Source organism: Anopheles funestus, unplaced genomic scaffold (assembly GCF_943734845.2).
Source record: "Anopheles funestus unplaced genomic scaffold, idAnoFuneDA-416_04 scaffold_47_ctg1, whole genome shotgun sequence".
NCBI lineage: Eukaryota > Metazoa > Arthropoda > Insecta > Diptera > Culicidae > Anopheles > Anopheles funestus.
The window spans coordinates 178,303-190,534 of NW_026045267.1; positions in this window are offsets into that span (position 1 = coordinate 178,303).

The following is a 12,232-nucleotide window of genomic DNA, read 5'->3' on the forward strand; positions in this document are numbered from 1 at the left end:
CACGCTTCGATTTCTGTAAGTAAAGTGGTCATGTCTTCGTAGGAAACAGAAGCCATTCCCAAAACTCTTATTAAATGAAACTTCATCGATTTTACGGCCGCTTCCCACAATCCTCCAAAATGAGGGGCCCTGGGTGGGATGAACTTCCAGCTGATCGCGTTTTCAGCGCTCCACGATGATACCTCTTCCTTATGCTTCGTTGATCGTAGAAGCTCATACAGATGACGTAACTCATTTGCAGCTCCCTTAAAGTTGGTGCCATTGTCGGAATGCAATTCTGTCACCAATCCTCGTCGTGCAACGAATCTCCGTAGTGCAGCCAAAAATGCAGGAGTGCTCAAATCTGACACTAACTCCAAATGGACGGCACGGGTTACGAAGCACACAAATACTGCAACAAACGCTTTGGTAGGAGCTCCCTTCCGATGTTGCGCCTTAATCCATACTGGTCCGCAGTAATCTACTCCTGAAACTGCAAACGGTCTAGCTTCTGTCACTCTATTTTCCGGCAAGTCGGCCATTGGTTGATTTATTCCTTTCGGTTTGCACTTGAAACATCTCACACATTTGTGGCAGACCTGCTTCACTATGGATCTTGCTCCAAATATCCAAAAACGTTGTCTAATCGCTGTTATAGTTGTTTGTGGTCCGGCGTGTAGAAGCTTGTGATGATAATATTCGACTAACATTCTTCCCAGTACGTGATCCTTAGGAACGGCTAAAGGATTTTTGGCATCCATTCCTAACTGCGAATGTTGAAGTCTTCCATTTAGTCGAATGACGCCTTCAGCATCTATGAATGGCTTAAAACCTCTCAATTGTGATGACCGCGGCAATTCCTTCCCACTGCTCAAACACTTAATCTCCCTGTCATAACACTGCTGTTGAGCTAACCGACACAATACGCGTTCTGATCGCAGCCGTTCTTCTGTGGTGAGAGTTAGCGTATCGTTTTGAAAACCTGAAGATCCATGTTGTTCTGGCTCTTTCCTTAAGCGCATTCGCACACCATGTAGGTACCGTAAACAGTAACCCACTACTAGTCGAAGCTTGGTGAAAGATGAATAACGATCGAACAACCAGTCAACCAAGTTCTCTTCATTACAAAAAGAGATTATTAACTCCACCTTACGTTCCTCGCCTGTAGTTATTGCTCTGACTTCAGGCAATGCTGGCCATTTCTCTTCAGATTCTGTTAGCCATGTTGGCCCCGACCACCATAGTGCATTGTTTACTAATCGACTTGGTTCACAACCCCTCGACACTAAATCGGCTGGATTTTCAACACCTGGAACGTGTCGCCAATTGCAGTTTGTAGTTAATTCCTGGATCTTAGCCGTGCGGTTTCCGACAAACGTTTTCCAAAGATGGTGCGGGGACTGAATCCAATACCAGGTTGTCATAGAGTCAGTCCACAAGAAACAAGGGCTTTCCGGCAAACGACCCTTTCTTGCAAAATCCCATAATCGACTTCCTAGCAGCGCCGCACACAATTCCAGTCTAGCAATCGTTGTTCTCTTTGCCAATGGTGCAACCTTGGACCGAGAAATCAGCAGCTGTACCCTTGATTCTCCCGTTGGGAAGATACTCCGTATGTACATGCAAGCTCCATACCCTTTTTCAGAAGCATCACAAAATATGTGATACTGAATCACCTCTCCTGAACACACTAACCGTGGTAGTTTTATCTCTTGCAGTACATGAAGTTGTCTCACCAGAGCGGTCCATTCACTACACAGGCTCTCCGGCAATTCTTTGTCCCAAGGCCAAGCCTGTCCATCGATATCTTTCAATCTCCACAATTGCTGCATGAAGATTTTTGCTACCATTTTAACCGGGTCCACAAATCCTAAAGGGTCGTAAATCCTTGCAATCGTGCCCATTACATTTCTCTTGGTAATACTAGTAGACATTCTTATATGTGGCACTCGCACCCTTACTAAATCAGTTTTGGGCTCCCATATTACACCCAAAGTGGTAACCGACGTTCCTTCCACATTTAACTCGTGCATCTCTGTCGTCGCTAGTTCTTCTTCGGGCAGTCCTTCTAATGCAGCTGCTGTATTTGATGCCCATTTTCGAAGTTTGAATCCTGCCTTCGCCAACATTTCAATCACCTCATGACGGATCTCTTTGGCTCTCTCTGGTGTGTCTGCCCCCGAAATAAGATCATCAACGTAGAAATCTTCGTACCACTCTTTAGATGCTGGAAATTCGTTTCCTCCATCCTCGAAGACTCTTCTCAGGGTTCGTATGGCCAAATAAGGAGCACAGGCGGTACCATACGTTACAGTATTTAGTCGAAATATACTCACAGGCTCTGATTCACTGGACCTCCAAAAAATCCGCTGTAGGTCTCTATCTTTCTCATCGACTAATACCTGCCGGTACATTTTTTCCACATCGGCAACCATTGCTACCCTTTTCAATCGAAAGCGTAACAGAATAGAGACAAGGTCGTCTTGCAGTTGAGGTCCAGTTAACAATATATCATTCAAAGATTTCCCACTGTCTGTTCTACACGAAGCATCAAACACGACTCTGCATTTTGTAGTAGTGCTGTCTAGCTTCCATACTGCATGATGAGGTAGATAGTAATGTTTACCTTGGTTGTTCGTCTCATCTGCTACTCTTGTCATATGACCCAGCTTGATGTATTCGTTCATAAACTTATGGTATTCTTTACTCAACTCTGCATCTCTCTTCATTCGTCGTTCTACAGCTCCAAATCTTTTAAGCGAGATATCATATGATTCTCCAATTTCTCCTTCATAATCTGCTACTTTAGGCAGTTGTACCACATATCTGCCATCCTTATCTTGACGTGTTGTTTCTGAATACCATTTTTCACACAATTTCTCCTCTGTAGACATCAACTTGCCAGTCGGAATGTCTTCAAGCTGGACCAGTCTTTCCATTGCAGCGTTGAAGTTATCGTCAAACGCACAACCCACAAAGCTTTCACTGCTGCTTTCTTCATTGGCCTCCGACATCTTTCCGCTGACAATCCATCCAAACTTAGTTTCCAGCAATCTGGGCAAATGCGAAGCCAATTTCAAACTTCCTCTTTCTAACAATTCGGCAAACAATCCTGCTCCGATCAGGAGGTCGATTCGCTCTGGCTTGTTGAACGCAGGATCTGCCAAAAGTATTTCGGGAGGAATGTTCCACTGATTCACCTCTACCATTCGACTTGGATAATCCGAAGTGACTCGCGGTAATACTAAGCACTGCAGCGTTGTTTGGAAATTAGACACCCGTGATCTGATTCTCGTAGACACTAAACTGGTTGCCGTGACCGATATCGCACCAATTCCAGACAATGGTTTGGACATTCGCATTCTCTTTAATCTGAGTTGTTGGGCAAGACGTTCTGATATAAAATTGGATTGCGATCCTTGGTCTAATAACGCCCTCGCCGGCATCTCTTCTCCATCCCTACTGCGAATCCACACCAGTGCAGTCGATAACCACACCATATTTCTCGTTCTACCGGAATCCCGGGTGGTAGCATTAATCGTTGCAGTGGTCTCTTCTTCCGGTGATGACTTGTCTAGTTGCGTTACGTTCGCTGGTGGCTGGACCTCTCTACGTTTGCACAGCAGTGTATGGTGTCTTCCATTGCAATGACTGCACTTGCCAACGTTGCGACAGAACTTCATTTGATGGTTTCCTTTCAAGCAGCAAAAACATAATCTGTTGCTCCTCGCCAACCCTTCACGCTGCAGAATCGTCATACCTTCAAACGTAGAACATTTGTTTATTAGATGGTCTGCTTTGCAAGCTGGACAAACCTTCTTATCATTGAACGCTGCTTGCGCAGAACAAGTGACAGCGTAAGCGTGAGGTGATCTCTGCAACTTCTGGTCTGAGCCACGAATCCTCTGGATCGGCTTTGGAGCTGCCTTTGTCCCAATGACACCGGTATTGTGAAGTGCCGTGCTGTTCAAAATCCGAATTCGTTTTTCACAGAAGTCCATCAATTGGTCATAGCTGTCGGTCGCGTTTCCCACTGCAAATTGTTCCCAAGCCATTAATGTGGTTCTATCAAATTTATAAATTACCAATGTCGTAAGTGGTGTGTTCCAGTGCTGAATCGGTTCTTCAAGCCGCTTCATTCCTTGAACCAGTCGTCTGGCTTCGTTGACAATTCTGGTCAGTTCCGTTGACGTTGCACCATTCATCGGCTCCAATTGCACCAAGGCTTTGAAGTACTCCCTTCGAAGTAATTTGTTGTCATCGTATCGCTGCAATAAGGTCTCCCACGTTGGAGCATAGCTCTTCTCTTCTAGTGGCACGTGCTCAAACTGCAATGCAGCTTCTCCCTTCAATGAAGCCAACAGGTACTGAAGTTTGGCCACTTCCGGTAGCTCCGGCACATCATGCACCAACGACATAAACCGGTCCTTATACGTCACCCACTGTGTAATGTTCCCATCAAATGATGGCAGTTCCAGTTTTGGTAAACGCAACTTAACACTCGCGCATGTCGTATTTGCCATCGTACTGTTGGCAATCGGATGGGCACTTTCGTCTCCTCGTTGTAAGTCCATAATGAAACCTTTCACTTTATGATAACCTTTAAAAAAGTCCCTTCTTTCGATCCGCATTTGTGCCTCATCCGCATCCTCATCTTCCAACAGCAACTTTTCTCTGGCCTCCTCGAAAGCCCCCTTTGCTTCTTCTAATGCTTTCAGTTGACTCGCTAATTCAGCTCGATGCTCTGATTCTTTATAATTTGTAATAAACTCCACAAATTCTTCGATCCAAGACCGACGGTCTTTATATACTTTCGTAAGTTTTTTCACTTTACTGTCTGGCGGCATTATTTTTCCTACACAAAAAACCGAAGCCTACTTAACGCGCGCAGTGCACCAAAACGTAATGGCTGATTCTAGTTACGTTGTAATACGGACGATGACCGAACCGACGCCAACTATCGCGCGTCACCAACACAAGTGCAATGGCTGATCCTATCTTCCTTTACTAAGGGCAATGACCAAGGACGACGCCAACTAATGTACGATTATCGCAAAGCGCTAAGCTCGTAGTTAATTTCACTGTTCTTCACACGCGCTTCTCGAATACGTTTGTAACAGCGGTTTCACTCAATTGTTCAACATTCCAATTCTGAATTTGTTCACTTGAGTCTTAGATCCTGTAACCCGTTTCACCGATTCACTACTACGCGTAAATCGATACGGACTCGTGAATTCACTCTTAAACCAACCGAACGATTTTCTACCGAAATAACATAAACGACAAACAAATAATCTTGAACGATTAACTCAATGTTAACTTCTCCTATCCGGTTCGAAGGACCAATGTTCGACAGCTCGCAACTTAGATAATTTCGGATCGTTCGGGATCACTGATTCGTCCGGGGATTACATTAAGACTAATTTACATTTATTTTCAGGTACTCTATTATACTCACTAACTTATAAACTATGCACTAATACTAACGTAAACTGTAATCCGTAATTCTCTCTTTCCTAATGCACGTGTTGCGTGTTGCCTACGCATAGGCGCAAACAACCAAAACTAACTTTTTCTAAAAAACCTAACTTTTTCGAAAAAACCTTACTTTTTCGAAAAAACCTAACTTTAACCAAAACTAACTTTTTCTTAAAAACCTAACTTTTTCTCAAAAACCTAACTTATACCAAAACTAACTTTTTCGAAAAAACCTAACTTATACCAAAACTAACTTTTTTGAAAAAACCTAACTTATACCAAAACTAACTTTTTCGAAAAAACCTAACTTTTTCTAAAAAACCTAACTTATACCAAAACTAACTTATTATAAAAAACCTAACTTTTTCTCAAAAACCTAACTTATACTAAAACTAACTTTTTCTTAAAAACCTAACTTTTTCTTAAAAATCTAACTTTTTCTTAAAAACCTAACTTATACCAAAACTAACTTTTTCGAAAAAACCTAACTTATACCAAAACTCACTTTTTCTAAAAAACCTAACTTATACCAAAACTAACTTTTTCGAAAAAACCTAACTTATACCAAAACTAACTTTTTCTTAAAAACCTAACTTTTTCTTAAAAATCTAACTTTTTCTTAAAAACCTAACTTATACCAAAACTAACTTTTTTGAAAAAACCTAACTTATACCAAAACTAACTTTTTCTTAAAAACCTAACTTTTTCTTACAAATCTAACTTTTTTTAAAAACCTAACTTATACCAAAACTAACTTTTTCGAAAAAACCTAACTTATACCAAAACTCACTTTTTCTAAAAAACCTAACTTATACCAAAACTAACTTTTTCGAAAAAACCTAACTTATACCAAAACTAACTTTTTCGAAAAAACCTAACTTATACCAAAACTAACTTTTTCTTAAAAACCTAACTTATACCAAAACTAACTTTTTCGAAAAAACCTAACTTTTACCAAAACTAACTTTTTCGAAAAAACCTAACTTATACCAAAACTGACTTTTTCTTAAAAACCTAACTTATACCAAAACTAACTTTTTCATAAAAACCTAACTTATACCAAAACTAACTTTTTCTTAAAAACCTAACTTATACCAAAACTAACTTTTTCTAAAAAAACCTAACTTATACCAAAACTAACTTTTTCGAAAAAACCTAACTTATACCAAAACTAACTTTTTCGAAAAAACCTAACTTATACCAAAACTAACTTTTTCGAAAAAACCTAACTTATACCAAAACTAACTTTTTCTTAAAAACCTAACTTATACCAAAACTAACTTTTTCATAAAAACCTAACTTATACCAAAACTAACTTTTTCGAAAAAACCTAACTTATACCAAAACTAACTTTTTCGAAAAAACCTAACTTTTACCAAAACTAACTTATTCTAAAAAACCTAACTTTTTCTCAAAAACCTAACTTATACCAAAATTAACTTTTTCTAAAAAACCTAACTTATACCAAAACTAACTTTTTCGAAAAAACCTAACTTATACCAAAACTAACTTTTTCTAAAAAAACTTAACTTATACCAAAACTAACTTTTTCGAAAAAACCTAACTTATACCAAAACTAACTTTTTCGAAAAAACCTAACTTATACCAAAACTAACTTTTTCTCAAAAACCTAACTTATACCAAAACTAACTTTTTCTTAAAAACCTAACTTATACCAAAACTAACTTTTTCGAAAAAACCTAACTTATACCAAAACTAACTTTTTCTAAAAAACCTTACTTTTTCGAAAAAACCTAACTTTTACCAAAACTAACTTTTTCGAAAAAACCTAACTTATACCAAAACTAACTTTTTCTTAAAAACCTAACTTATACCAAAACTAACTTTTTCTAAAAAACCTAACTTTTACCAAAACTAACTTTTTCTAAAAAACCTTACTTTTTCGAAAAAACCTAACTTTTACCAAAACTAACTTTTTCGAAAAAACCTAACTTTTTCATAAAAACCTAACTTATACCAAAACTAACTTTTTCTCAAAAACCTAACTTATACCAAAACTAACTTTTTCTTAAAAACCTAACTTATACCAAAACTAACTTTTTCTAAAAAACCTAACTTTTACCAAAACTAACTTATTCTAAAAAACCTTACTTTTTCGAAAAAACCTAACTTTTACCAAAACTAACTTTTTCGAAAAAACCTAACTTATACCAAAACTAACTTTTTCTTAAAAACCTAACTTATACCAAAACTAACTTTTTCTAAAAAACCTAACTTTTACCAAAACTAACTTATTCTAAAAAACCTAACTTTTTCGAAAAAACCTAACTTATACCAAAACTAACTTTTTCTTAAAAACCTAACTTATACCAAAACTAACTTTTTCGAAAAAACCTAACTTACACCAAAACTAACTTTTTCTAAAAAACCTTACTTTTTCGAAAAAACCTAACTTTTACCAAAACTAACTTTTTCGAAAAAACCTAACTTTTTCATAAAAACCTAACTTATACCAAAACTAACTTTTTCTCAAAAACCTAACTTATACCAAAACTAACTTTTTCGAAAAAACCTAACTTAACCTTAACTTATACCAAAACTAACTTTTTCGAAAAAACCTAACTTTTTCTAAAAAACCTAACTTTTACCAAAACTAACTTATTATAAAAAACCTAACTTTTTCTCAAAAACCTAACTTATACCAAAACTAACTTTTTCTTAAAAACCTAACTTTTTCTTAAAAATCTAACTTTTTCTTAAAAACCTAACTTATACCAAAACTAACTTTTTCTTAAAAACCTAACTTATACCAAAACTAACTTTTTCTCAAAAACCTAACTTATACCAAAACTAACTTTTTCTTAAAAACCTAACTTATACCAAAACTAACTTTTTCGAAAAAACCTAACTTATACCAAAACTAACTTTTTCGAAAAAACCTAACTTTTTCTAAAAAACCTAACTTTTACCAAAACTAACTTATTATAAAAAACCTAACTTTTTCTCAAAAACCTAACTTATACCAAAACTAACTTTTTCTTAAAAACCTAACTTTTTCTTAAAAATCTAACTTTTTCTTAAAAACCTAACTTATACCAAAACTAACTTTTTCTTAAAAACCTAACTTATACCAAAACTAACTTTTTCTCAAAAACCTAACTTATACCAAAACTAACTTTTTCTTAAAAACCTAACTTATACCAAAACTAACTTTTTCGAAAAAACCTAACTTATACCAAAACTAACTTTTTCTAAAAAACCTTACTTTTTCGAAAAAACCTAACTTTTACCAAAACTAACTTTTTCGAAAAAACCTAACTTTTTCATAAAAACCTAACTTATACCAAAACTAACTTTTTCGAAAAAACCTAACTTATACCAAAACTAACTTTTTCTTAAAAACCTAACTTATACCAAAACTAACTTTTTCTAAAAAACCTAACTTTTACCAAAACTAACTTTTTCGAAAAAACCTAACTTTTTCATAAAAACCTAACTTATACCAAAACTAACTTTTTCGAAAAAACCTAACTTATACCAAAACTAACTTTTTCTTAAAAACCTAACTTATACCAAAACTAACTTTTTCTAAAAAACCTAACTTTTACCAAAACTAACTTATTCTAAAAAACCTAACTTTTTCGAAAAAACCTAACTTATACCAAAACTAACTTTTTCTTAAAAACCTAACTTATACCAAAACTAACTTTTTCGAAAAAACCTAACTTACACCAAAACTAACTTTTTCTAAAAAACCTTACTTTTTCGAAAAAACCTAACTTATACCAAAACTAACTTTTTCGAAAAAACCTAACTTTTTCATAAAAACCTAACTTATACCAAAACTAACTTTTTCTCAAAAACCTAACTTATACCAAAACTAACTTTTTCGAAAAAACCTAACTTATACCAAAACTAACTTTTTTGAAAAAACCTAACTTATACCAAAACTAACTTTTTCGAAAAAACCTAACTTTTTCTAAAAAACCTAACTTTTACCAAAACTAACTTATTATAAAAAACCTAACTTTTTCTCAAAAACCTAACTTATACCAAAACTAACTTTTTCTTAAAAACCTAACTTTTTCTTAAAAATCTAACTTTTTCTTAAAAACCTAACTTATACCAAAACTAACTTTTTCTTAAAAACCTAACTTATACCAAAACTAACTTTTTCTAAAAAACCTAACTTATACCAAAACTAACTTTTTCTTAAAAACCTAACTTATACCAAAACTAACTTTTTCGAAAAAACCTAACTTATACCAACACTAACTTTTTCGAAAAAACCTAACTTTTTCTAAAAAACCTAACTTTTACCAAAACTAACTTATTATAAAAAACCTAACTTTTTCTCAAAAACCTAACTTATACCAAAACTAACTTTTTCTTAAAAACCTAACTTTTTCTTAAAAATCTAACTTTTTCTTAAAAACCTAACTTATACCAAAACTAACTTTTTCTTAAAAACCTAACTTATACCAAAACTAACTTTTTCTCAAAAACCTAACTTATACCAAAACTAACTTTTTCTTAAAAACCTAACTTATACCAAAACTAACTTTTTCGAAAAAACCTAACTTATACCAAAACTAACTTTTTCGAAAAAACCTAACTTTTTCTAAAAAACCTAACTTTTACCAAAACTAACTTATTATAAAAAACCTAACTTTTTCTCAAAAACCTAACTTATACCAAAACTAACTTTTTCTTAAAAACCTAACTTTTTCTTAAAAATCTAACTTTTTCTTAAAAACCTAACTTATACCAAAACTAACTTTTTCTTAAAAACCTAACTTATACCAAAACTAACTTTTTCTCAAAAACCTAACTTATACCAAAACTAACTTTTTCTTAAAAACCTAACTTATACCAAAACTAACTTTTTCGAAAAAACCTAACTTATACCAAAACTAACTTTTTCTAAAAAACCTTACTTTTTCGAAAAAACCTAACTTTTACCAAAACTAACTTTTTCGAAAAAACCTAACTTTTTCATAAAAACCTAACTTATACCAAAACTAACTTTTTCGAAAAAACCTAACTTATACCAAAACTAACTTTTTCTTAAAAACCTAACTTATACCAAAACTAACTTTTTCTAAAAAACCTAACTTTTACCAAAACTAACTTTTTCGAAAAAACCTAACTTTTTCATAAAAACCTAACTTATACCAAAACTAACTTTTTCGAAAAAACCTAACTTATACCAAAACTAACTTTTTCTTAAAAACCTAACTTATACCAAAACTAACTTTTTCTAAAAAACCTAACTTTTACCAAAACTAACTTATTCTAAAAAACCTAACTTTTTCGAAAAAACCTAACTTATACCAAAACTAACTTTTTCTTAAAAACCTAACTTATACCAAAACTAACTTTTTCGAAAAAACCTAACTTACACCAAAACTAACTTTTTCTAAAAAACCTTACTTTTTCGAAAAAACCTAACTTATACCAAAACTAACTTTTTCGAAAAAACCTAACTTTTTCATAAAAACCTAACTTATACCAAAACTAACTTTTTCTCAAAAACCTAACTTATACCAAAACTAACTTTTTCGAAAAAACCTAACTTATACCAAAACTAACTTTTTTGAAAAAACCTAACTTATACCAAAACTAACTTTTTCGAAAAAACCTAACTTTTTCTAAAAAACCTAACTTTTACCAAAACTAACTTATTATAAAAAACCTAACTTTTTCTCAAAAACCTAACTTATACCAAAACTAACTTTTTCTTAAAAACCTAACTTTTTCTTAAAAATCTAACTTTTTCTTAAAAACCTAACTTATACCAAAACTAACTTTTTCTTAAAAACCTAACTTATACCAAAACTAACTTTTTCTCAAAAACCTAACTTATACCAAAACTAACTTTTTCTTAAAAACCTAACTTATACCAAAACTAACTTTTTCGAAAAAACCTAACTTATACCAATACTAACTTTTTCGAAAAAACCTAACTTATACCAAAACTAACTTTTTCGAAAAAACCTAACTCATACCAAAACTAACTTTTTCGAAAAAACCTAACTTATAAAAAAACTAACTTTTTCGAAAAAACCTAACTTATACCAAAACTCACTTTTTCTAAAAAACCTAACTTATACCAAAACTAACTTTTTCGAAAAAACCTAACTTATACCAAAACTAACTTTTTCGAAAAAACCTAACTTTTACCAAAACTAACTTATTATAAAAAACCTAACTTTTTCTCAAAAACCTAACTTATACCAAAATTAACTTTTTCTTAAAAACCTAACTTTTTCTAAAAAACCTAACTTATACCAAAACTAACTTTTTCGAAAAAACCTAACTTATACCAAAACTAACTTTTTCTTAAAAACCTAACTTATACCAAAACTAACTTTTTCGAAAAAACCTAACTTATACCAAAACTAACTTTTTCTAAAAAACCTTACTTTTTCGAAAAAACCTAACTTTTACCAAAACTAATTTTTTCGAAAAAACCTAACTTTTTCAAAAAAACCTAACTTATACCAAAACTAACTTTTTCGAAAAAACCTAACTTTTTCTTAAAAACCTAACTTATACCAAAACTCACTTTTTCTAAAAAACCTAACTTTTTCTAAAAAACCTAACTTTTACCAAAACTAACTTTTTCGAAAAAACCTAACTTATACCAAAACTAACTTTTTCTAAAAAACCTAACTTATACCAAAACTAACTTTTTCGAAAAAACCTAACTTATACCAAAACTAACTTTTTCGAAAAAACCTAACTTATACCAAAACTAACTTTTTCTCAAAAACCTAACTTATACCAAAACTAACTTTTTTGAAAAAACCTA